General features: G+C 45.8%; 1 protein-coding gene across 5 annotated transcripts in view; it reads right to left on the bottom strand.

Moving 5' to 3' along the window:
* GPCPD1 (glycerophosphocholine phosphodiesterase 1) overlaps window positions 1-8,838 on the bottom strand; it is an 87,991-nt gene extending 79,153 nt beyond the window's left edge. The window contains exon 1 of one of the 5 annotated variants that reach the window (XM_053284814.1): window positions 8,806-8,838. The gene's annotated coding sequence lies outside the window, so the exon portion shown is untranslated. Of the gene's footprint in view, window positions 1-3,703; window positions 3,792-4,958; window positions 4,979-5,672; window positions 6,066-8,805 lie in introns of those variants that run through there. The other 4 variants (XM_053284813.1, XM_053284818.1, XM_053284817.1 and 1 more) reach the window with 4 other exon arrangements.
* Between the last annotated feature and the right edge of the window lie 19,109 nt (window positions 8,839-27,947).

Raw genomic sequence — 27,947 nt, 5'->3', positions numbered from 1 at the left:
GAGGAACCACCGTAAAACAGTGTTTCCCACCCCCAACCCCCTCAGATGTTCCAGAAGGATACTATGGTCAATAGTATCGAAAGCCGCTGAGAGGTCCAAAAGGACCAACAGAGTCACACTTCCTCTGTCAATTGCTAATTGGAGATCATCCATCAGGCCAACCAAGGCCGTCTCCACCCCATAGCCCACCCAAAAAACAGTTTGAAATAGGTCTAGATAATCAGTTTCCTCCAAGACCGTCTGGAACTGAGAGGCCACCACACTCTCAATTACCTTGCCTAGCCACAGGAGGTTGGAAACAGGCCTATAGTTGCTCAACTCTGAGGGATCTAATGCAGGCTTCTTTAGAAGAAGTCTAATAATTGCCTCCTTAAGACAAGGAGGCATCCTGTCCTCCCTCAGAGAAGCGTTTATTATTTCTACCAGGCCGCCGCCTACAACAGCCTCCCTGCTAGACAGAACTAGCCATGTTGGACAAGGGTCAAGTGAACAAGTGATAGGCCTCACCGATCCAAGCAGCTTGTTCACATCCTCAGGAGTCACAAACTGAAATTGATCCAGCCAAATCACATAAGAGGTGTTGGACACTTTCAGGTCAGACATCAGATTAATTGTGGAGTCTCCATCTAGGATGGCCCGAATCTGAGAGATTTTATCTGCGAAAAATTCATTAAACACATCACAGCGGGTGACTGATGCTTCCAAATTCTGGTTCAAGGGAGGGGGGGCAGATACTAGCCCCCTCACAACCCTGGACAACTCCGCCGGATGTGAACTCGCAGAAGCAATATGGGCAGAAAAGAATTGCTTCTTTGCCGCATGTATTGCCTGAGCATAGATCTTTAAATGTGCTCTAAGTCGTAATCTGTTGGATTCGAGTCTTTTTCCACTCGCGCTCCAGTCACCTACCTTGCTGCTTCAGCCCCCGTAACTCTTCCGTATACCAAGAAGCCAATTTTGAAGCGGGTCGGAGGGAATGCTTAGGAGCAATCATGTCTACTGCCCTGGTGAGCAAGTTGTTCTAATTCTCAACCAGGGCATCAACAGGATCACTGGCAAAGCCAACACTGAATCCTTCCAAGGCTTCTTGGAATTCTACGGGATCCAATAACCTCTTTGGGCGGACCATTCTAATAGGCCCCTCGCCCCTGCAGAGGTGGGAAGTGGCTGTAATCCCAACCTTAACCAGATGGTGGTCCATCCATGACAATGAGATCACAGGAGTCCCCACCCACGGAACACCACCCTGATCAGAGTAAAAGACCAAATCTAGCATGTGACCTGCGATATGCGTCAGTCCAGAGACTGCTTGGGATAGGCCCATAGTTGTCTTGGCCGCTATGAACTCCTGAGCTGCCCTGGACAAATTGGTCCTGAAACGAACATTGAAGTCTCTCAGCACCAAAAGTCTTTGAGACTCCAACGCAAGTCCCGCAACCAAGTCCGTGAGCTCAGTAAAGGACTCAGTTGGGCAGCGGGGCGATCGGTACACCAACAGAAGTCCCTATCTATCACTGGTCCCCAAACTTAAGTACACACATTCAGTATGGTCCGATACCCTAACAGGGACCCTGGTAAGGTTGATGTCATCAGCCACTCCACCTCCCCACCGACATTCCCTCACCTGCTCCTCTACAGAATATCCTGGAGGGAGAAGCTGGGACCAAACTGGACCACTAGCTTCCCCCAACCAAGTCTCAGCAATGCATAACAGGTCGGCCCCTTCATCCATAATCAAGTCTTGGATTAGGTCTGGCTTATTTTGGAACGACTTGACCTTGCAGAGAAACAAGGTAAGGCTATTTGGGTTGTTGGCAATGCTCCCCCAGGTCAAACAGCTGGCAGGACAGCCAGAAGGGGAGACAGCTATTAAATTTCTGACTAGAACATTTCCCCTAGAACAGAAATTTCCCCTAGAACAGCCTGCTGACCTGCCAATGTTGCTTCTTCTATTCCCCATCGCCACTGGAATAGCTGCCCCACATTCAATGAAGGCGCCTCCTGCCTCCCCATCTCCAGGCAAACCCAAACACAGGTGGTAAACACCGGCACTTTAGGGAAGGGAAGATCAACACTTCCTGGAAGGGCATAGTCTACTTGTGTTTAAGATTAAGGTACTCATCTGATGATTAAACTCCCTAAGTCAGCAACTAACAAAGGCCACATTTTGAAGTGAGCAAGGGCTGAAGGGCTAGCAACATTGCCTCACTATCACAAGAGCCAAGACACAAAGGGCTCCTTAACTCTTTCCTCCCCAATATGAATGGCAACAGAGGGCTTTCCTTTAAAGACTTCACCTACTACTTCCTACTATTTGCCTGTGTCCCAACATGCTCATGCAAGTGAAGAACTGTGATGCACAACAAGAGGAGGGCTCTGACAAAACTTTTTCTGTTCAAAGTAGTTAAAGAGCCCTTTGCCTGGGACTCACCTTGAGAAAACACATCTGAAGAGCATAATATCATGAGTAAAGGGAGTGGTTCTTGGGATCAGGGATGACAGCAAGAGCCAACTGAAAGACACTGGTGGCCAGATTTGCCCCCTCCATGCCTTCAGCTGCTCATCTTACTTTAATTGCCATCATTGGTAGTACATTGGAGCCAGCAAACTATCAGTTTCTATCACAATTTCAAAAATGTTACTGCCTAGTATGCTAAACATTCTTTCACAGCCAACAGTTTATAGCCATTTCATTCATTTTTGAGAAGAAATATAAAAGCAAGCAATACAATACAGTAAACTGGCTATATCAAAGTGTAGCAAAAATCCTGGTTTAGATTTTACGAGAATAAGGTTAATGAACATGAAGCCCAAGCTTCAGGATTGACTATACAAATTTCTTCAGACCTCTCTATAACTTTTAAATCACAATGTAAACAACGAGAAACCTGTATAAAATGCCTCAAGGATTATTAGTATAAAAAGCTCAAGTCATTACTAGGAAAAGCCAGAATATTCTTTCTTCCAACTGGATGTCATGAACCATCTACATGCTCCATGTACCAGCAACATGACATTTTAGTTTATAAATGAATTTTTATATTTCTATTATGTAGAAATACATCAACTATATTGAAGCTTTTAATTATCCTCAAATTTCACAATCCTGAGCCAATGCAATTTAATCCTGTTTAAATCAATGAGACTGAAGTGTTCATAACAGGTACACCATTAAGGCAACAGATCACAATGGCCATCCATTATGAATATTTACAAACCGCTCCTCAACCAAAGTTCTCAAAGCATTTTACATAGAAAAATACATACATAAGATGGTCCCCTGTCTCCAAAGGGCTCACAATCTAAAAAGAAGCACAAGGTTGACACCAGCATTGGAGGGATGCTGTGCTGGGGTTGGATAGGGCCAGTTGCTCTCCAGCTGCTAAATATAAGAGAATCACCACTTTAAATAGGTGCCTCTTTGCTCAGTTAGCATCTGCTATAATAGTATCTACTCATAGGCAATGAAAAGAATCCATACTCATGCAGCCTAGATTTTATGTAACACTATAGTATTAAAATAAATTTCAAGAGATTACCATGTACCAGTATGCACAAGGTAATGTTGTTTTTCTACAGTACATTTATTTTGTACATTTCTATACCACCCAGAACTTATGTCTCATGGTGGTTTACAACAAAACAGAAGGCACCTACAACATCCCACTGTGAGGATTAGATAAAGAATACTGATTTTGTTTACTTTTAAAGCACTGGTCTTTCTGTCTGTATTCACTTAAAGATACAGCTCCCAAGGGTCTGACATCCATATTTCAACTACCAGCTTAATGGCCTTTAATGCCGTCATGTTCTTCCCAGATAGACAGCTGTCCCATATCAGCTGGCCACAGCAACATGAGACTTTTATCATAACCTACGTTATGTAAGGCGGAAAGACCTTTTACACATTTCTTTCCCCCTCCAGTCTGCGTGTTTATGACCAATAGCAAGCACAAATAATTAAGATCACTTCACTGAGACCCTCCTCTCTGGCTGTCTTCTCCCAACCTCTATATCAGCTTTTTACTAGGATCTGTCATCTTCACCACATGCTCCGCAGTATAGGGGCAATCAAGGATAAGGGAACTAAGCTATGACTTATCCTCTCTGGCTTATATCTTCTGCTCCTTCTGTCAGGTGGACCACTGGCTAAATCAACCAGCCACAGCATAAGTCAACCCAGTACCTATCGCATCAGACTCCACTCAGCTGGGGGGAAAAAAAACCTTTGTGGAAGCCCCCAAGCCTTTGAGGAAGAGGTAGTTGGACCAATGGTCTGACGCAGTATAAGGCAGCTTCCTCTGTTCCTATGAAATAGTATTTATCCGCTTCAGCCAACACATTTAACAAAAAGTGAAAAATTCGCAGTGCAATCCTGCAAGTACCATTGAACTCAATGGGACTTATTCCATGGTTAAGTGGGAATGAGCCCCAAACTCAGTGACACTTCCAAGTAAACACACTTATGATGGTACTGTAAAGTCTATTTCTCAATGAGATGTTCAATCTGTGCCTGAATTGTATCACTTCAGACAGGTACTTAACCAACTGCTTCCCCATACAAAACAATTTCCTCCTCATAGAAAGTTGCCATGTCAGCAAGGAGGATTCTAACCTTGCTTGCCACCTCACATGCTAGTTTTCTATGTGCAGTTTTCTCCCTCAGAGGGGCATTAAAGCACAAGAGCAAGATTTTTTTTTTAACAAAACAAAACAGGGTTTATAAATAGGAAAGAAGGGAGCACCTGGCTCCATATAGCGTCAAGTTAGAAATGAGTGCAGTGAGGAAGTGAAAAGAGAACTGTCACTTTTTCCAAAGGATGTGCTTTCATCACTGAGCCTTGCCTTCACAGATCTCTGAGTTGCACTAAATGGCAAAAACAATGTGGTTTGTTGAAGACTAGTGCACTACACCAATGCAGGCTCTGCACCAGTGATATCATTTTATAAGTGTTCACCTGCACACAGCAAAGCTGCACCTTTTGAAATGAAGTCTTCCACACAGCTGTTCAGACTACAGCACTGTTATATGGTCTTCCCAGGAAGAAGAGGAAAAGGAAACACACGCAGTCTATCGTCTAAATTAGACCTCATCTTGCAGGCTAACATTAAAGAGGTTTCCTGGATCCAAAAGGCTGAGAACTAGAAGTGATCTGGATACCGTTTGACCAGGGAGACCCAGGTTCAAATCCCCACCCAGCCATGAACCTCATGGGAGGACCCTAGACGAGTCGCGCTCTCTTAGGCTAGAGCTGTTGTGGTGATAAAACGCAGAGGGGTGGGGAGAGGAATCTTAGAGCGCCCCAGGCTTCCTGAGGAAAGGTAAAATTCAAAGTGTAAATAAAAAGGTGTGTGGTGTAAGCAAAGGGTTCGGTTCCTACCGTTAGCGATTTACGAGGAGGGGGAACGGGGGAGGGAGGGAGGGAGAGCGAGACAGGAGAGGAGCGACTCGTCTTGGGCTAAATCAACGCCGAGCAGCGTGGGAGGAGGGGGACGCGGGCGCAGCTGCCGCCGCCGCAGCATCCCTTCCCTCCTCACTGCGGGCCGGGGGCCCCGCCCGTCCTGGGGGGAGCCCCCCCCGCCGCCGCCCCCCGCGCGGCTCCTCGTGGCCACCCGGCCTCTTGGCTCGCCCTCCCCCGCTCGACTCCTCCAGCCTCAGCTTTGTGACAAACCTGGTCGGCAGGGAAGGCTCGCGAAGGCGCCTGGGGAGGATGGAGGACCCCGATGGGGAGGGCGGCGGCGGCGGCGGCGGCAGTGGCTCTCCCACAGCAGGCGACCAGCTTCCTTCCACTGCGAAACGCCGGCTTCTGGGCTGCGGAGGGAGCGAAGCCTCAGCCCAGCCAACCGGCTGCTCGGTTGGCAGCGCGGATGCCTGAGCCGCTCTTTCTCTCTGCCTCAAACCGGTTACAGCCGCCCTGGCTGAAGCCGCCGCCCGGCGGCGAGAAAGAAACAAAGTGGGTACCAGCAGCACGTGACTGGCGCCACCAATGAGAAAGCAGATTGTGGAAGGCTGGCGGAACAGGGGGACCGGCGAGCCGAGGGAAGCGCGCGGTGGCTTTCCTCGAAAGCGAGACCTTGGGCAGGCCGGCGGGGGCGGGGCCGGGCGACCTGGGTGGGAAGGGTCGGAACTCGGAAGGATCTCGGACAGAGAGCGTCGTGAGAGTTTTGAATTTGTAGGTGATGCCTATATGCGCTCCGCGATTCCGCCAGCTGAGAGAGAGCACGGGACGCGCTTGTGGTGTTTGTTTTCGTCATCCTTGGTTTAAATTACAAATATACTCTTGCGCATCAGGTGCAAGCAAGTAGTAGTCTTAACAACAACAAGAAGCACGTCAAATCCCCTTAGAGCAGCAGCCCTTTATCCCAAGGTGCGTCAGGTCTTTCTGAAGCTCTGTTCAGACCTTAGGTCGGGGGTTACAATGCCTCCCGCCGCGCAAAACGTGGCAGTTCCTTTCCGCCGCACCCTGATGCAGTAAGTTCCTTGTCTCCCTTCCCTAACTTCAAGTACAGCGTCTTGTCTGTGGAGAGACAAGCGCTGTACTTTCTTCCGGGGAAGAATCTTCCCCGTAACTAGGATAACGTTGATACCAGCCAGCGTCACAATAGCTTCTCATAGAATAGGGCTTTAATCCAGTGCATGGGTTGTTGACATTCAAAATACGTCTTCTGTCCAGGCACGGACTGACAATCTGGTAATTCTGGCAAAAACCAGACCCTCTGTGCATAACAACTGGGAACCTGATCCCGATTCCCGCCCCCTCTCTGCATCTTCAAAAAGGCAGAGGACAGCGTGGCGCATAAGGAATTGTGAGAGTCCTTTCCTAGCCCTCTTGTTTTGAACTAGAAGAGCGGGAGAGAGGAGGAACTCGCAGCATACAGAAGCTTTTTGAGCTGCCAGCACATCCATCACCTTGAAGAGGAAGAGGGGAGAGCAAATTCATCTGGATTGGTGTTTGGCACAGGCTGGGAATGGAGATTGGGGATGGAATCAAGAAGGGAAGGGAGCAGCAGCAGCAGCAGCCAGAACATGGGGCTGGGAATGAAAATAATGATGCTGGACTGTGTAGCCTGGGAAATATGCTTTTAAAAGCTAAACGTTGGCTTTTGTTCTCCCTTTCCTTCCTTCCCTCTTCCACCTGCTCTATAATGTTCTCTTCTCAAACATTCCCCTTTAATCTCTTCTCAAGTATCCTTTGCTCTTGGTTCAGTCTTTCATATTTCCTCATCCTCCTGCTACCTTCAAAACCTCTTCTCTGGCTTTGTCCCTCTTTAATATACAGGTGAATGATCATCACAATTATAACAAATTAAGGCTTGACTTATCTCGCTTTGCATGTAATGCGTCTATCTCATATATCAGTTTCACCTTTTGATTTGCATTACTGAAATTAATGAACTTTTGCACGATATTCTAATTTTTTGAGTTTCACCTGTATATAGATATTCCCATCTTTCCTTTCCCTTCCTCTGTTCCTTCCCATCACTATCCACTTCTCCCTTCACCTACATTTCCTGCGAATGGAGATTTCTCTTTTCAGTCCCTGTACCTGGCTGTAGAGCAGAGGCTATGCAGAATTATTATTCAACTAGTGGGCCTGGGCACAGAGCATCTGCGCCTCTAGTTGGGCCCAGCCATCAATCCCCCATGCCGGCATGCCCGGCTTTCTGGCTGGTCGACCAGCCACTCCCCCCACACCGCCATACCCCCAGGCTGTCCCGCTGCCACCGGCCAGGCTAGGCTTGCCGGCCGCTGCTTCCTTCATGAGGCCAGACCAGGGCCTGCTGTCGCCTTTGATGACCAGGCCATCCCACCACCGCCTCCCACCTCCTCCTCCCGGCTGGCAGGGCTTTGCCCGCCGTCTGCCCACCTCCTCACCACTGCCATTATTTCTCCCCCCCACCACCTCCTCTTCCTGGCCAGCGGGGCTTCGCCCGCAGGCCCTCCACCTCTGCCTCCTGGCAGCCGCCATTATTTCTCTCTGCTTCCATGCTGGAACTTTTGCACGCTCTAGAGCATCTGTGTGTTAGTACTTGATTGCTCCCCTCACCTCAGAGATCTCCCCACCCTCACCTGAGCTGCACTCCTGCGCCTCCTCCATCCTGTTGCTTCCACCCCCCTCACCCTTCTTGGTCGTGGCTGCAGCATTGCTGCCACCTATTGGCCAAGCTGCAGCCCCCTATCCCCAGAGACCTCCCCACCCGAGCCCCGCTCCTGCTCCTCCCCCCAGGAGCGGCAGCAGTGGTTGATCAGGCCGTTCCTTGCTGCCGCCACCGCCATGACTGCTTGTTCCCCTCAGGCCGCTGACAGGCCCAGGCCCGTCCCTTGTCTGCCTGCCTCCCTCTGACAATGGCCTTGGTAGCCCCAAACAACAGCAGTGGTTGACTGGGCCCTTCCTTGCTGCCAGTGCCACCGTGGATGCTCATTGCCCTCAGGCTGCTGACAGGCTCGGGCCCGTCCCTTTCCTTTCCTTCAGTCTCAATTTCCCCGCCCTTCTTTTTCTCTCTTTCTCTCTCCTCCACTCGCTCTTCCCCACTCTTTCTTCCCCCTCCCTTCATGTTCTCTTCCTCCCTCCCTCCCTGAGTTAACAGATTTTGTTCATCTTGTTTCCTCATCTAATTCACACAACGGCAGCCTCCTTCTCCTGAAGGGGCTCTTTCCTCCCTCACGATCCCTCTCTTCACAGCCCCCTGCCTGCTATCTATCTATCTATCTATCTATCTATCTATCTATCTATCTATCTATCTATCTCTGTCCTCTACAATCAAGAACATCTTCCAACCAGTAACAGTTGCATTCCAACTTACCTTAACCATCACAGGCTCCTCATCTGCATATGGAATCCCCACTGCCTAATCACCACAGTGCCACAGACTCCTTCTCCCTATCTGCATATGGAATCCCCACTGCCCAATCAGGGGCTTCTGCTTGCGAACTCTGTCAGCCAATCGCCTCTTCCCCCTCTGTCAGCCAATCACCTCCTTTCTGCCATGTCCTTACGCATGGCCCATCTTGGAGAATTAATAATATAGATATATACAGGCCGCAGTGGTTAATTTCTTAAAAGAGAACTCCCAGGACCTACCTGGAAGCCAAAACATTCATCATCTGGAAGCAATTTTCCCCAGCCCCACTCACATGAGGAAATAGCTAAGATTTTTCAGTGTTGGGGAAATGCCCTTTGCTCATGCTCAGAAAACACCCTACAATTACCTGACATAACCCATATTTGATAATACTTAAATGGGAGTAAATACCATTGGACTCCATATGACTTAATACTAAGTAGACATGCATCAGAGGATGCTTCGTGCGTGAGAAGGGGCAAAGACTCGTGTGCACGGAACCAGCGGCTGCCAGTTCGAAGAGGGGGGGATATCTTTAAGGATGGGGGAGGGTGCTCTTACCCTTCCTGTCGTGTTTCCCCCACCAGCACTGTCTTTGGAAATGGTATGGCGGTACCTCCTTGCCACCCCGGTCTTTCCTCAGACTGGAAGTGACCGGTGCAGACTTTCAAACTGGTTTGGAGGTCCATAAAGGGCCTCCAAACCGGTTCCATGTATATCCCTAGCAAAGACTCCAAAGGCAAAATGATTGTGGGGGAAGAAGGCTGGGAAGTTGGTGGCAAGGACATTCAGAGGTGGGATAAGATGTCCTTTCCATGCTTGCTTTAAAAAAAATTTGATTCCTGGATTTTATTGCATTTTGTATTTTGACCAGTTTTTCAGTTTAGGTCTGTGATTCTGCATCCTACTTACTGGCATTTTTTGTGTAAATAGAGATGTCTCCTAAAAACAGAGTTCTCACCTGAAAGTGGTTACGTGTCACCTGGTATTCTTTCCCCCCTGAAATCTGCTCATAAGCAGCTGAAATTAAGGCTTGAAGCTCCTACTTGGCTACACCCCACCCCCCCACACCCCAAACAATCAGCAGCCATGTTGGCTGTGCTGTAATAATTTGACCAGAAACAACTCTGATTCTGAAAAATCCAAAAGGTACAAGTGTTATATAGTAATGTTGTACAAGAGTATAGCAGAAAGTACACTGGAAAAATATTTTTGTGTGTCCATAAGGAAAGAAGTGACAGAAAGCATGTGTAGATGCTGTGAGAAAGGAAAAGTTGTTCAGTGGGAAATCTGTGTTGATCATGTGTCAGGATTATGTCACTGTTAGTACAAATTACTTTTAAAAGGTTTGTTCTCCCCAACATTGTTATGCATATTTTTATTTGACGATTTTATTTTATTTGTTTCATTTTATCTCAGAATTGCTAGGCCTCATTGCTTTTACCTCCCTCCAACTTTGTACCTCAAAAAGGGAAGGAGTTGCTGAGTTCCTTGTAAGGGCCAGAGGGCCCAAGATTTTTAACAGTTGCATGGCAGGCAGACATTCTGAAACCCACCTGCGGAAACAGCATATCTATATCTGTTGTGGTTTGATCTGGGAGTTTCCTTTCAATGATTGGGCCTCACTCACTATGACTTACATAAAACTTCCAAACCAAACCATGAAAGAGAGAAACATGCCATTTGACAGGTAGGTTCCAGACCTTGTCCATACTACCAGGAAAAAAAAATCAAAAATCCCCAAAAATTGATTTGCTAGAAAATGTGGGAAAACTCTCTCATTGGAAAAGTATGGGGAATGATACCTTCCAGAAAACTTTGTTTTCTTGGGCACTTTTTGAGACAGAAAGTCTGGACTTCAATTGAATTATGAAGCAACGAACAAGCTATATTTCTAAGTTCATTGCATTTCAATATGTGTCAGATTTGCACAAAAATTGCCTAAGAAATTTTTAAAAACCAGTGAAAGGAGCATGCATGGTCATTTTGTGGTGCAAGAGGAATTCTGGCAAATTAGGGGTGTGCATAAAACCAGTATGCCCGAATCGATTCGAGTCTGAACTGGACTTGAATGGAACTTGGCATGTTTGCCCCACCCCCGCAACAGACCCCCAGTTCAGCTCGAATTCGACCTGGTCCAGGGGTTCTAATGATTTTTTTAAAAAAAAATTTTAGAAACTCACTGCCTCCCAGGGGCACAGCCATGGAGTACTCTCCAGCAGTTCCCCCTCCCCCTGCCGGCCTCCTCCAGGTCGCCAATCAGCCCAGTTCGGGCCATTTTAGTTTGTATTTGGCCAATTCTGGGACTCTTCGTACTGGCGGTGGCCATTTTGAAGACTGCTGCACATGCACACTGGCCATATGTGTGACAAGGGTCATCTGTGTGACCACTGGAGACCCTGCCGCAGCACCCCCCAGAGGCAGTGAGTTTCTTTTTTTAAAATTCCATTGGAACCCCTGGACCAGCCTGGAGGGTTCAGCTTGAGTTAGAGCCGAACTGGGTCTGGTTCAGCTTGAAGGCGAGCCAGGGGCGAGCCCTCATGCTGGGCAAGTTTGATGGTAAACCAGCTTGTGCCAGTTCGCACATCCCTATTGAAAACTGCAGGCTTGATTTACTTCTTCAGGATCCAATGGAGGTTTTGACAAAAAGTTTTTTTTTAAAAAAAATTACAAGTGGACCTCATTATCTGCAGATTGACATATCCGCAGTCGGGAAAAAGACACCTGATCTCGGCATACATGGGGAGGGGGGATTCTGGTCTTGTGTATCCGCAGGTTGGAGGTGGCCAGAAATGACCGTGGAGGTCATTTCCGGCCACCATTTTTTTCGACAAAGTCAGCCACAAAATGGCTCCCATCTTTGTAAAAAAAAAAAAGGGGGAGATAACACGCTGATTTTTGGCTGATATGGGGGCACAGCACAACTCAGAGGGAGCAGCAGAGCAAGGTAAGCAGCTCCCCCCCATGCGATTCGGCCGATTCTTGGCTGACCTGGAACCTAACCCCCATGATCCCATAGGATCAATTAATCGATATTTGCCATTTCCATATCTGCAGCTGCGAATATCAAGGTCCACCTGTATAAATTGCCTATTTGTTTTGTGGGATGAGTGGTAGGTAGCACCCATCACGCCATGTCACCCAGCACACTTTGATGTCCCTAGGACCAACCCATAGGGAACAATGGGGTGTTTCAAGTTCCCCATTGTTCCCTATGGCTGGAACAAGCTGCACTCAGAGAGTACACATGGCACTGCAATTTGCATTGAAATTTGCAATGCATTTTGCATCCCTGCCTTGCAAAACACTGCAGATTAGAAGCATACAGTTAAAGGAATCTGTCCCTCCTGACACAGAACACACATTTTTTCAAACACAGTCCAAAAATGCCCAAAAGATCATTACTGGCCCAGACTGACTACACCTTGAAATGCAGATTGCAAAGCAGGGAGTGAAACACAAGTTAGTCTCATAGTGCTCATCTCACAGCAATTACCAATAAAATATTACACACAGACATAGAGCTGAGCTGCCGCACTGTCCATTTCTCACCACAACACCCTCTCACAAGCAGACCAAACCAAATCTCAAGGAAGGAGGACACCTACGTTCTGCCTTTGTCAGTCTGAGATCCCGCAAAACCAGAAAGTTTATAATATAGCAGCAATAGCACAGCATATTATACTCAGTGCTGAGAAAAGAAAACCACAAAATCAAACCTTCCTTGATTCCTTCCTTTCTTCTTTCCTGATGTATCCTCTTCAAGGGCACTTAAATCGATTTGAGCATGATTCAGGGTTATTTCAATTCAGACTTGAATCAGGCCTTCTATTTTAAGAGTGTTTCGAGTTTGAATCACTGAAAATGACCCGATTCAAGCTCAAATTGATTTGAATTTGAATCAATTTGCACATTTCTAGAACAGATTTGGGTGTGACAATCGTAATTGCCCAATCACTAGGTAATTGCCCTGAGGATTGCCCAAGTTTTCTTCATAAGCATCTAGTGCTACCCACTGGGGAAGACTATTAGACTTGTTGAACAAGAGGACCAATCCAATATGAAGATTCTTACGTCAGACTGACACACCGTATCTAAAGAATCTAAGTATAGATTACACCTCAGCAAACTCTTGTTGACATTGGTGTGCCAAAGCTGCCAGTACTTAGCCTGCCAATTGCTAGAGACTGCTAACCATATACTTTTTACACATTACTTAAACATATTGTTGGCATTTGAGTGAACGAGAAATTCTGGACTTCTGTTTCCATTTTGTCGTGTTGTGGAGCTAGAGCACAGCTTTTTCATCAGTTGTTTCTGTCTTCTTTGGTCACCACTACTATGATTAATCATCATAATTATCATTTACATCGCACATTTCCAGGCTTCAAAGTATGTGTTGCATCCACTATCTCAGTCAATCTTTAATATAGCGCAGAAAGATAGGTCCGTATGTGACTGCCATGGGTCATAAGAACGATAGCACAACAATACAAGACTGAGTCACAATGCAGTTGAGAGTGTGGGTGGCAGACAACAGCCATGCCACATATCTCTCTCCATCTAGAATTTGGTTTTGCTAATGCCAAAAGCAGATCTGTTAACATTGCCTACCAATACAAAAGTGCAATAACACCAGCTGTTGTTCAGTGTTTTATTTTCAAATGCCTTCTTATTTGGAACTGTTCACAAGTGAAGATTACTGTCATTGATATTTTGTTGCCTGTAATTTTTAGTTCACTGTGTGGTTGTTTTTTGCTATAGTGTTTGCATTGGTTCTGTAATTATCATCATAGAAAAGCTTGATACCAGTGCCTGAAATAAATAATAAATACCAGAAAACAGCAAGACCACCACTTTAAAACTGCCCTCTTAGTGCTCAGTACTTCTATAGGGGATTTATTATACAGGTATACCCCATTATCTGCAGGGGTTCAGTTCCTGCCAATTTCTGCAGGTAATGAAACCATGGATAACGGGGCATTAGGTTAATGGGAATGTGGTGGTGGTGGGGGAGGTTATCACACACTGTATTGCTTCAGTTTTTTATTCAGTCAGAATTCCAAACTATAGTGTCATAAATAAATAATATGAAGGAAGAAATTGTCATGATACTGGACAGTCCATATAGGGGGATATTAATGCACAATATGCATTACTGAGCCAGCGTGGTGTAGTGGTTAGAGTGCTGGACTAGGACCGGGGAGACCCGAGTTCAAATCCCCATTCAGCCATGAAACTAGCTGGGTGACTCTGGGCCAGTCACTTCTCTCTCAGCCTAGCCTACTTCACAGGGTTGTTGTGAAAGAGAAACTCAAGTATGTAGTACACCACTCTGGGCTCCATGGAGGAAGAGCGGGATATAAATGTAAAAATCATCATCATCATCATCATCATCAAAAATCAGCATATCAATACTTATATACTTTTATATAAAATTCCTGGGTGCCTAGAAGTCCAAGAAGCTGACAAATAAATCAGTCATTCCAAAATAACTGAGCAGATGCCAGGTGGCTGTCCACAAAGTACAGATGTAGATGTATCAAACTATGACATATACAAAGTACAACAAATAACAAAGATGTCTTGATAACAGAAAATCCCCAAGAAACGGTATTGATTAAGGAACAAATAAGTTGACTAACACATATGCAGTAAAAGAGGAACTAATTATAAACATGGCATATAGTTCGTATGGGAGGGAGCCTGTAACCAAGGGGTTGGCTATTTGCCAGCCCATGCTAAGCGTGTTGTCTGTCTAATGTATGTCTGATTGATGTTTGCAATTGCTGCTTGCATTTGGTAAAACAAAGGTACTAAAAGTTATTTATTTTGGCATACGGTAATTCAGTATGTTAAAGAAATTACATCTGTGGTGTTGCTGTGGCAACCTACTATTGTCAACATTATGCAGGGAACTGAAAATGCTTTAATTATTGGCAGCAAAACTTTGCATTGCTAAGGAATGGAAAAGGAAGAACCCTAAAAAATGTTGATTTGATAAAATTTGGGAGCTACTAGTGAAGGACGATCTCTCTCATCCAAAGTATTAAGCCTCTGTTCATCCAAATTATTGGTTACACTTTTAAAATTTTATTGATGCCCCAAACCCTACATATACAAGACCTGAAAAGTTGAAAATAATTTTTGTTATAATTTTATTTACAATTTAAAAAAAAAACAATTATATCCCGCTCTTCCTCCAAGGAGCCCAGAGCGGTGTACTACATACTTAAGTTTCTCCTCACAACAACCCTGTGAAGTAGGTTAGGCTGAGAGAGAAGTGACTGGCCCAGAGTCACCCAGCAAGTATCATGGCTGAATGGGGATTTGAACTCGGGTCTCCTAGGTCCTAATCCAGCACTATAACCATAAATGAATTAATGATCCTGAGGTGTTATATTTATTTGTTCCAGAGCCGAGTTTTTCTGGGTTTTTAAAAAAAATGTTTTCTTTTGTACATTTCTGTAAGAATTAAAAATAAAAAGTATATTAAAACATTATTTTGAGTCTTTGAATAATTCCTTAGTCGGATGGTGGCCAGTGTCTCTCATCCCTGGTATTGTTCTCCTTAACTGGGCGATAGCCACATCCAGTTGAGAACAGCAAACTAGTATGTAAACATAGGTGCTTGTGCAATTTCCAATCATCCATTGTTGATTGGAAATACTTTTAATCCAAATGTAAACTTCATACAGAGAGATGGCAATTTTTTCATTTTCAAGAATCAAACTGGAAATGTATCAGGAGCCCGAAGGTCATAGCAAATTTGCATATATGAATTGTATGTATGTCAAGAATAATGTACATCATGTTTATGGCATGAAGCTGGCAGATTCCAAACTATAGTTGGCAAACCTTGTGCAAAGTTTTACAGTATTCATATTTTTGAATTGGTACCTTCAGAAATATTTTTGGTCCTTCTTTGGGCAAGTTCATTGAATGATTCATCAGGTTATTAATTCAACCAACAAAAGTGACAACATTCAATCAGGTTTCTAAGCAGCAGCACACTATACCATAGTAAGATTTACACAAGGAGTTCACTGGAGAGTTAGATATAATCAGTTGCAATTACAGAATGGGGAAATAAAACTATTTCCTATCGCTTTTAAGATTACTACAGTTTGGATTTTTCTGGAATGCAGAATAAAATCTGTTGGGCCCACAAAATATGTCTTTAGAAGCTGTTATCAGGCCTAGAGTCTGATCTGCAATTTTGACAAGTCATTTTTAATAGAAAGGTTGCCAGCTCTAACTGAAGAATGGAGAATTTATTCTCTGTTGCTATTGATTTAATAATATCAAGCCATTAAAATTGCCAGATTGCTTTCAATAGTCACCTGGAGCTTGATGTTGATTCCTGGTCAATCCGGGAAGGCTGGCTCTCTCCTTAGCAGTGATTTTAATTAAACATCCAATGAGAAGCAGGATGCAATTAGGAGTCCTATGGAAAATTAATTATAACATGCCCTGCTTGAAAAGGGGTGTTTAATCTGAAATGATGGATGCTGGCATCAAGTAATTATCGCTCTTTGAAAAACAAGAATATGCCTCCCGAAGTAAATCCTGAACTTGAATCCTATGCTGCAAAGTGCTTAAACTAGCCATGTAAATGATGCAAATGAACACTTTTAACAAAACTGATTGTTTCAAAAGTGTTTTTTTCCTTTTGCTAAATATCAAAATGAATGAGTCAGACAAAACCCCAAACCATGCAAGGATTTCTTGATGCATTTAGTAGCTTCATATACTGTAGTTCATGTTTGTATTTCTATTTCATAGAGCTGGGAGTTACCAAAGGCTGTGTAGACCAGCCCCTCGCCCAAAGGATTCTAAACATTCAAAAAGAGCTGTTAGGTTGATGTGTATCTGAGTGCTGCTGTGCATATCTGGAGATGGTCTGTATATCTGAGTTATTCTTCAGCTTCTGCACCTTACACCCCATTCCTTTGCCTGTCCCCTCACACACCATTCTTCTCCTCCCCACCTTTTCTGGTAGGAGATGCAGCAGCTGCAGCCTCCATGATCTATGGACACCATCTGCAAGCGATAGGGGTGTGCAAACCAGCTTGAAATCGAGACAGTTTGAACTTGAACTGGCTTGGTTCAAAGGCTTGACCTTGAACTGGGTTTGGTTTTAGGTCATTCATAGGGCTGGCTCAGGTCCAGTGAAGCCCCCTACTGTGCAGTAAAAAGTGTTAAAAAGGGGCTCCCCTAACTCCCACCAGCCTCCCCTTGAGCCTTGGGGGGTGGGGCGGGGTGGGCCTATTTGGCCCATTTCAGCATTCTTTGGCCCATTTCTGGCCTCTGCACGTGTGTCGTGGCCATTTGTTAGACCTCCACAAATGCATACTGGACATTTGTGTGACAAATGGCCCATGTGCATGTGCAGAGGTCAAACAAATGGCCTCCATGCAGACGTGGAGGCCTGAAACAGGTCAAATAAGTCCTGGACAGGCCCTAGAGATTTGAGGGGGTCGGGAGCTGCCACCACCCCCTGCTGCCATGGCTGCTGTGAGTAATCTTTTAGCCATTTTTACTGTGCTGTAGGGGCTTCGAACCAGGCCTGAAACAGTTTGACTTTGAACTGAGCTGGGGGCCTGGTTCGGGGAGGCAGCGCCAAACCGGTTTGGTCCAGTTTGAATCTGGTTCTGTTGTGGTCCAGGCCTGATTTATATACTAAATATGCTCATTAGCTAGCATACAAAATTAGGCCTGTCTCATAGTGTCACCAAGTGACCAAGTTCTTTTATATAGTGACCATGTAGGATCTGGGCACAAGGAAGAAAGGAGATCAAACCAATCCTAAATGATTCAATGGACTTTTTTGAGTATAAACAAATAACAACATCAATCTAACTGAGCAGAAAACAGAACACTGTATCGATATTACTAACAGTATTTCAACCCTAGCCAGCAACAATATTCACCCAGTGTTCCTAACTAACATATGTGTGTGTGTTAAATCTTCCTAGAGCCTAAAGAATTCAGATATAGATTGAAAAGGGGGGGTAAGGAAAGCTGAGGGCTGGCATGGTTTGGGGAGATCAGGAATTAGTAGAGGGACGAGGGGAAGGGAGAAAAAGGGGAAAGAAGGGATCCAAGGCTTGTAGAGGCAGCATATTACCAGGATCAGAGGCTTGAGAACGGTGGATCTTTCAGCTGAAGAAGCGAGGCTTTTGGCTGGAGACAGGAGCTTTTGGATCAAGCATGCAGTTTGCTCAGAGCACGGCTGAGAGTCAGAGCACCATGGCTGGGGAAGTCTTGACTTCTCACTGCGCAGTGGAAGTCACAGACAGTTCCTGTCCATGGACAGAGTTCCTGCCTCTAGCCCCGCGGCTTGGGCAGCAAACTCTTGGATTACTCATGAGCAACTCTTGCTTGTAGGCAGAAGATAGCGTGTAGGCACAAGACTGCCTGTAGGCAAAAGACTGCTAGTTCTCTGTCCAGTAAGCTTCATTCTTTATAGTTGTATCTGCCTTTGATCTCTATATTTGAAATCTCCTCATCTTTTCCTGGGTCCCCAAAAAGGTGACAACTTGCTGTTACCTTCTGGATATCATCTTTTAATTATTCAGCCAGTCCAGTGAGATCTTAATCTCATCTTCTGTTAGCTGCTATCTTGAGGAGGGGACATTGCCCAAAGCAAATCTGCATCTCTGAGTTGCAAATGGGCCCCTTCTCTTGTCCCAGATTTGCTAGCCTGGTCCCAAAAGGTGTTAAAAGTCATGAGTTAGTGAGAGAATTAGTTCTATTTGTGTGAGACAGCAATTACATTATTTCTTGTGTACCTCTATCTAGTGTATAACAAGAGAATATTTAAAGTAACATAAAAAGGGGTACATGTGTGAGATGAGTTAATCAATACATTTGACTGAGGCAGACGCATCCTGTCAGTGAGGAAAAGGGATAATTTCAGCAGTGTGAGACTGGTAATTAAGCCTGACCCATTGAGTCTCTTGTGAGTTCCACAAACACTGATAAACAATGCTAGATTACCCCTGCCTTTACAAATCATTTACCAGGCAGTCATGAGATCTGGGCATCATGTTCACCTCAAGTTCAGGCATTTAATTGAACTCTTAATATAAAATGAAATCAGACACAGGCCTGAATTCCATATACTTCTGGGCCGGTACCTCTAATGTTGGGGTGCCCAACAGTTCAGATTCAAACCGAACAAGGAAAACCTGTTTTGCACACACCCCTAGTAAGCGAGAACATGGAGTTCATAAGCAAGACTTCTATATTTGCCCTCACAGTAAACAAGATAAGAGGTGGGATGGGTGAGGAAAAGGATATCAGGGGTGTCATGTCTCTGGTCAAGGCCCCAAAGATTCTTTGATCAAAAGTATCTTTAGAAAGCCTGAGAAGGTTAGCTTTTTTGAGCTGTCTGCTGTTACAGCCCTGCTATCCTGTTCTGGACTAATCCAAGATCTTTCTCAAGCACCACAGACTTTGAACAGCTCCTCCATGTACAGGAAATCAGCACCTCAGCTAGAGCCACACAGAACCACAGGAGCCAAGTAATACAACATCAACAGAATGTTGCTCCAACAGCTTCTCAGAGCAGACTGGCAGCTATTAAGATAGCTTCCCAGGCAAAGTGTCTTAGCCCCGTCTCTTCCCTAAAGTAGGGTTACAAGGGGAACTTTTCTGGCCCCTTCTGAGACTTTGTAAGCAAGGTTATAAAGCAGGCAGTTCCCAAGAAGGTCAAAACCACAGGTTGAAAAATGACAGCAAAATATATTTGATTGAGTACAAAGGAAAGAGGTTTGACTCTGATTTCAATGCAGGGATTCCCACATTACATAAAACACACAAGATGGACACACGCCCAACCCTAAGCCTAAACTTTGCTTATGAGTGTCCTTATATGACTAAGGCTATGTTTAACAAGAGTGAGAGAGGGAAGTGGTGAGGGTGGTCTCCTGAGTTTAAGAGTTCAAGGGATTTGATGAGAATCATAGAGAGCAGAAGTCAGGGAGCAGTAAAAGAAGAACCAAATATGAGAGCAAGAAGGAGTCCTGAGAGAGTTTGGAGAGAGGGAGAGGGAGAGGGAGGGGTTGGTCAAAAGAACTGACCCGGGGACCTTTAGGAGGAATGAGGGAAAACTGAAGGAGTTTGGGTTGAAAAAGAAGAATCCGGTCAGTAGAACTGGCATGAGACTGAGGGGGAGAGAGAAAGGAACCTAAACAGTGTTCCCTCTAACAGGGATTCCCAAATGTTGTTGACTACAACTCCCATAATCCCCAAGCAAAGACTATTGTCCACAACATCTGGGAATTCCTGTTAGAGAGAACACTGAACCTGAATGAGTTTGGGTAAGCGAAGGAGAAGCTGATCAGGAGAACCGGCACGAGAAGCAGAGATAGGGATAGAAAGTGCCTGACAGAGTTTGGGGAGAGAAAGAGAGTAAGGCCAATCCAGAAAATCAAAAGAGAGATTGGGAAGGGAAATAATGAAAACCGGGTTTGGAGTTTGGAGAAAGAAGAATGGGAAACCCCAATTTTTCTATGGAGAGTCAGCTGCTGGTGATTCAGCAAGGGGCGGGTCTAGGAGAGGACTATGCAAATATAGGGAGGTTGCTGGGAACCAGGAAGTGATATCTGAGAAAGACTTCCCAGCCCTGCCATTGACCACTGCGAGTTAACTGGGCAGAAAGGAGGAGAGAACAGAAGGGGGAGGAATTTGGGTCTCCTACCGTCAGAAGGACACCTGACAAAGGCTCTTGGCTAGAAAAATGGCTGAAAGGTATTCCCTGGGCTTTGCTCTACACCGGAGGTATTCTCTAGAGAGTGCTATCCTGACATGAGCACATTGCCTTGTGTCTGAGCACACCTTCCATCTAAAGGAAGCTTGCGGTCTGTTGGGGAGGATCCTATGGGATTGGAGGGCCCTATGGGGGCTACTGTTTTTAATCGGGGAGGAATTTACTACCCTACCTGCCTTTATCTGGTGAAAAATAGATCTAAATGGAAAACATTGTAGACTAGTCCAGTAAAATCACAAGCACTCATGCACAAGTACCCAGGGACGGAAGGGGGAAATCAAAGAGGAAAAACAGGAAAACTCCTGGGAGCGAGGAAGGAGACAACTTGAGTTCCCTCAGATCTGGGGTCATGGCAGTTACCTGTTCTGCAGTTAGGGTTGCCAGGTCAGATGCATTAAAAAAAAGCAACCCTTGAGATTTCTGAGGCAGGTCCTCATGATGTCATAAGACTGTCAACTCTTGAAAAATAGGTGGAAATACTTGGTTCCAGTGGAGTCCAGCAGAGATAGTGCCCAGAGGCAGCCCCCAAATGGCCAGAAATTTGCCACCCATCCACCTGAGAAAAGGAAACAAAAATGATCATTTGGGGCAAATTGGCAACCCTGCCTGCAATGGCCTACCTGTGCTACGCTGATGACACCACTCTGATAGCTGAGGATGCGGATGATCTGCAAGCTCTAGTAATGAAAGTCAAGGAGCACAGTGAAAAAATGTGACTACAATTAAATGTAAAGAAGACTAAAATAATGACAACGGGTACAGCAACTAGCCTCAGAATTGACAATGAAGGCATTGAAGTGGTGGATAGCTTCTTCCTTTTAGGATTGACTGTCAACAGTAAAGGATCCAGCAGTCAAGAAATACACCGCAGACTAGCACTTGGTAGGGTTGCTAAGAGTCGACATTGACTTGACAGCACTTAATCAATTATCAATCAATCAATCACCTGCAAGGGCAGCATCTAGGGTTGTGATGGGGCTAGTTCATTCCCTCTCTGCCTTGAATTTGAATTTGTAACCATCTGTCACTCACTGTGATGAGATTTTTGCAAATTTGTGCTGGACCCTTTTCAATCTGCAGCGTCTATCGCAGAGGTGCCCAGCAACCCCTCTTGTAGGATTGAATTGGATCATTTTCGGTTTGTTACTCCTGAAGACGTGGACAAACTGCTTCGGACTGTATGCCCTACCACCTGCTCTCGTGACACTTGCCCAACTTGGCTTATTTCATCTGATAGTCGTATTAACAGAGAGCGTCTAGTAAATATCATAAATGCTTAACTGAGGGAGGGAAGGATGCCTCCTTGTCCTAAGGAGGCTTTTATTAGACCTTATTTGAAGAAACCTGCTTTGGATCCCTCAGTTAGCTAACTACAGACCTGTCTCTAATCCTCCTTGGTTGGGCAAGGTGATTGAGCGAGTGGTTGCTTCTCAGCTTCAGGCAGTTTTGGATGACACAGATTATTTAGATCCTTTCCAGCCTGGCTTTTGGGTGGGCTATGGGGTTGAGACTGCCTTGGTCGGCCTGATAGATGATCTTCAATTGGCATTCGACAGAGGGAGTGTGACTCTGCTGATCCTTTTGGATCTCGTGGCAGCTTTTGATACCGTTATCATGGTATCCTGCTGGGTGACCTGAAGGAGATGGGATTGGGTGGCAGTGTTTTACAGTGGTTCTGTTCCTACCTCTCTGGCAGATTCCAGATGGTGTCACTTGGAGACTATTGCTCTGAAAAGTGAGAGCTAAAGTGTGGGGTTCCACAAGGCTCCATACTGTCTCCAATGCTTTTTAACATCTACATGAAACCGTTGGGAGAGATCGCCAGGAAGTTTGGTCTGGGATGCTATCAATATGCTGATAACACCCATATCTATTTTTCTATACCAACTTTATCAGGAAATAGTATGACCCCGCTAAATGCCTGTCTGGAGGCGATACTGGGCTGAATGAGGGATAACAGACTGAAGTTGAATTCAAACAAGACGGAGGTACTGTCTGTAGGGGGTCGGGATCCGAGAGATGGTTTAGATCTGCCTATTCTGGATGTGGTTACACTCCTGCTAAAAGATCAGAGCAAAGACATTGCTGCACACATCCTCCCAGGTAATGGGGGAGGAATTATCTACAGCCTGCTGTGATCAGTTTGTGTGTCACTTTGTGGATAAAGTCACTCGCATCCATGCTGATTTGGACTCCAGAGTTTTGGCAGTTCCAACAGATGTGCATCTGGTACCATCTGGTCCTATTGTGTTGGATTCTTTTCAGTTGGCACGGCCTGAGGATGCGGACAAGATCCTGAGCAGTGTGCAGGCGACATCGTGTGCTCTTGACCCTTGCCTTTCATGGCTAATAAAAGCTGCCAGGGAGGGTACAGGTAGATGGTTGGAAGTGATTATTAATGCCTCATTAAGGGAGGGCAGGATGCCATCGCGCCTCAAGGAGGCGGTGGTAAGACCATTATTTAAAAAGCCCTCCCTTGATCCCTCCAACCCTTGATCCCTCCAACCCAGATCCCTCCAACCCTGCCCTTTTTGGGCAAGGTGATAGAGCATGTGGTGGCATCCCAGATGCAGAGGGTCTTGGATGATATGGATTATCTGGACCCTTTTCAATCTGGCTTCTGCCCCGGATATGGGACTGAGACTGCCTTGGTTGCTCTAGTGGATTACTAAGTGGCCAGATTTGGCTTTTAAAAAGCCAAATTCTGGCTTACGGCCCATTTGACCCATGAGTATACACCTTAGGTTCTGGCAGCTCTGGTGGATGACCTATGCCAGGAACTAGACAGGGGGAGTGCATCCCTGTTGGTTCTGCTGGACCTCTCGGCGGCTTTCGATACCATCAACCATGGTATCCTTCTGGGCGGTCTCTCGAGTATGGGAGTCGGAGGTACTGCATTGTAATGGTTCCGGTCCTTTCTTGGGAGATGGGTCCAGAAGGTGGTGCTGGGTGACTATTGCTCGACTCCATGGCCACTGGCCTGTGGAGTCCCACAGGGTTCGGTCTTGTCCCTCATGCTTTTTAACATCTACATGAAACTGCTGGGAGAGGTCATCCAGGGACTTGGATTGAGTTGTCAGCAATATGCGGATGACACTCAGCTCTATCTCTCCTTGTCACCTGATCCTAGGGAGGCGGTGGATTTCCTGAATCAGGGGCTGGAGGCCATGATGGGTTGGATGTGGGCTAATAAACTGAAATTGAATCTGGACAAGATGGAGGTAATGTTGGTCAGTAGGAGAGCCAATCCGGATGAGGAGATTTTTCCGGTTCTGGATGGGGTTGCACTCCCCTTGAAGGAGCAAGTATGCAGCTTGGGGGTATTACTGGACCTGGCTCTGCTTTTGGAAACTCAGGTGGAGGTAGTGGCTAGGGATGCCTTTGCACAGCTTCGACTAGTGCGCCAGTTGTGGACAGTTTCTCATGAAGGCAGATTTGGCCACAGTTACCCATGCCTTAGTCACGTCACGGCTGGATTACTGTAATGCGCTCTACGTGGGGCTGCCCTTGAAGAATATCCGGAAACTGTAGCTAGTGCAAAACGCAGCAGCTACGGCTCTATCAGGAGCTGCCCGGTGGGAGCACATCACACCCATTCTGAAAGAGGTACACTGGCTGCCAGTTCGTTTCCAGGTCCAATTCAAGGTGCTGGTTTTGACCTTTAAAGCCCTTAACGGGCTTTAAAGGTCAAAGTTCAAAATGTTCTAACTTGAAATGGCCCACTTTGAGTGTTTCAAGCTTGAAACAGAATGCCTTTGAAGTGAAGGGCCTGTTTCGCGCTCAGAACGGAACGACCCTGTTCCAACTCAGAATGTTTTGAGTCTTCTGAGTGCCATTTTGGAATCCCAGAGAGGGGTGGCGGGAGGTACCTTTAGAAATTATTACCTGGTTAATTCTCACACCTGCTAACCCTACAAGTAGCAGCATCAAACCCAGCATTGCGTGTTGAGGCTGCCCTGTCTACAGTGTTCTTCTGACCTCTGCACATGCTTGGCAGCCATTTGCATAGTCACCACCACTATGGAAATGGTTGCTGTGCATGCACAGAAGTCAGAAGAGTGCCACAGGCAGGGCAGCCTTGGCGCAAGATGCCAGGCGGGGCACCGCTGCTCATATGGGCCCCCTGGTGTGAGCAGTAACCAGGTAATTATTCTTAAAGGTCCCTCCTGTTGCCCCTCGTTGGGAGTCCAAAATGGCGCTTGGAACATTCCAAGCTCGTTCAGTCGGTAGAACCAACTCAACTGATTGTTCTGACAGAACGTTCCAGGCATTTGCATTCCATTCTGAGCTTGGAACAGAACATAAATCCCATTCCCATGCACACCCCAGAGCTGTGCTAACGCAGCTGAGCTGGCATGGCCATACAGTATAATTATTATGTCTCACTGGCACAGGGCAGCTTCCCACTTCAGCATGGCCATAACACAGTGACTCAACTTGTTTGAACCTGCACAAGCAGCTTTCGTGGAAGGTAGCTTTGTGGTATACTGTATAGATATATTTTGCATCCCCAAAGCCAAGGGAGTTGTGACATGTTTATTTACAAATGAGTTTGAAGTTGTCAGCTGGCAGTTATTGAGACACTGCTGGCATGGGAGCTTCCCTTCAGTTATCTGATCTGACGCAAATCTAAGTGATGTTTTGGCTCCCTCGCCACTAATCCATCTGCTGGGATTGCATTCTCCACAGGGCTTACATTTTACTGACTGCCTCAACACCAGCCAGGAGGAGGCAAGTGACCTTAGCTAGCCTTCAAGCTGGGTAATCTGAGCATACTTCCCAGCAGTCTTCTGCAGGGTGTCCTTCTCTTTGCTAGCTTTGGCAATGTGTGCCCTGTCAAACAATCTTTGCATTTTTATTTTTAAAAAACAGCCCCAGATATACTGTTTGGGCAGTCCAGGACAGGGAAATAAAATTGCACATGGATCCAGAATCCTCAATTTTTAATGCCATTTTTAAAATCCAGCAAATCTCTTCCAAATTAGGGAGTCGATTTAGGGGGGCAAAGTACTGGGACCCATGGCATCAAAACACTTTCAAAAGTAAGAAGGAAAGAGCAATTAGTGATGGGATTTCAAATGGAATATTCTAGAGTGGACTCTCCTAGTATTTGGCAGGCATTTGAACATCTTATTTTGCAGGCCACATCAGCAGCACTGAAGTGCAATGGAAGCTTACAAGGAAGCTATTCCCATGACCAGGAGAGATCGGGCTAAGGGAGCCTAGCCTGACTTCTCCTGGTTGTCTGTTGCCATGGAAACCACGTGGCTCCCAGCAGCAAACTACCAAAATTCCCCTTCCCCTTAAACAAGGTTAGCGGAGTGAGCGCTCCGCTAACCCTGTTTAGTTGATTGTGTGCTGGCACAGCTCCACGCCGCAGCAACACACAAGGAGACCCCACCAGGAGGCTAAAACAAGTCTCCTGGCCCCAAGGGTCTCTCCAGGATGATCTGCGCACTCACGTGGGTCATCCCGGAACTTCCGGGGGCCAGCCTCCCCAATCCCTGCCGCCCCTGCCGGCTCTGTGACAGATCTGGCAGTCGTGTGGGTGGCCGATCTGGCCGCCCAGGGATGGCTCCCTGCACTAACCCTAACAGTGCTTCACACCAATTGTGAAGTGCTGTTAATGTCTCCATTAATGTGAAGGGCCTCAATGTCTCCATTGAAACAAACCATAGATCATTGTTCACTTATGAGTATTGAAAGCCACAAGACATACAGTTTTTAAATAAAGACTGTCCCCTGTGCCTTTTAGTTTCACGGTTAATTACTCCTACTTCTCCTACTACTACTACCTATACACCACTTTTCAACACTTTTCAACAAAGTGCTTAAAGCGCTTTACATAGAAAAATAAACAAACAAGATTCACTCCTATCCCAAAAGGACTCACAATTTTAAAAGAAACATAAGATAGACACCAGTATCAACAACTGGAGCGATGCTGTGCTGGGAAAGCAGGGCCAATTGCTTTCCCCTTGCTAAATGTAAAAGAATCACCACTTTAAAAGGTGCCTGTTTGCTCAGCTAGCATTTCTAAATCTAACTGAAAGTGTGCATTTGTAAACGCACACAAACTTAAGTATATGTGTGCATTTGCAATGTGCATTTGTAGATGCATGCAAAGTTATGTGGAGAATCTTACAATTGCAAATGTAATTACCCAGGATGCTGGTGTTTGGCATGGGAGTGGAGACTATCCAGCAAATTCATTATTCATTCACTGTTCAGTGCGCCTATCTGAAACAGACTCAAAACTAAAATATTGATGAGAGGTGGGGTAGAGACAGAGTTCATGACAGGAGAAAGCACTTGAATTTACCCTGAGATCCACATACTTAGTTAAAAATTTGCTCTTTTGTGTCCTTGGACAACTTAGTGCAGTTTGCATGTGTGCTTTGGGGCTGATTTCTACCTGTATGGTTTTCCGTGTTGGGATTTAAACACGAAAACTATTTCCTCGCACCCACCCCGCCAAAACTTAGGGAGTCAGGCAAAAAGCCCATCCTGTAGATAACACTGCTATTATGTTTTTCTAAAACATGGCAACATCTTTTTTAGAAATAGTGCTGCTAGGTTACAGTCTTCTAACCACCAATGCTGAAGGTGTGGTCTATGGGTTTGTGATTAGGAAAGTAGTTGTGTATAGAAACGACTCCATAGAAACACAAGACTGATGAAGGCATAGCTGTGACACTTGGACACTTTGAGGAACATGGTAGACCTCTCCTGCTCCTCCCAGGTGCTCATCTTGCTTAATGGTCATTCAAGATTCCCACAAACTTTACAAAATACAAAACAAAAAACCCTTGTACTTGAGCTCTGACTCACAGTCCTGATCTAACCTCGCTGCCTACTCCAAGCCTTGAAAGGAGTCATGGAAAGGAAAACTTATTGTCCAAATAATTTCTCAGAAGCACAAGCTAGAATTTGGTGGCACTGTAAACCTTCACAATGTGGGTTGAGAATGGGCATGCAATTTCACAATTTAGTTGGAGGGGATTACAATTACATTATATCTGTGTTTTATGCTTTAGCCTCTAGTAGCATCTTTCGGAATGGCCGGATTAACACATAACGCGGAACTGCATGTCCAAAGGACCGGGCATCCCCTCCCCCACTCTCCGTCCCATCCAAATTTGGACGTTCAGGACAGCTGCAGTCAGTGAGACTGCAGAGCGGCAGAGAAGCTGGTTGTGTGTGGGTTACCTTCTTGACAGAAGGACAGCCCGTACAGCCAGTCAGGCCAGAGTGAGGGAGGAGCTTCCTCCCTGAACTCTGGTTCTGTGGGGCCAAAACTGCAGTGCCAGCATTTAGATTTAATGCT

This window comes from Hemicordylus capensis, chromosome 1, assembly GCF_027244095.1.
Source record: "Hemicordylus capensis ecotype Gifberg chromosome 1, rHemCap1.1.pri, whole genome shotgun sequence".
NCBI lineage: Eukaryota > Metazoa > Chordata > Lepidosauria > Squamata > Cordylidae > Hemicordylus > Hemicordylus capensis.
This window is presented reverse-complemented; position numbering and strand designations above follow the sequence as displayed.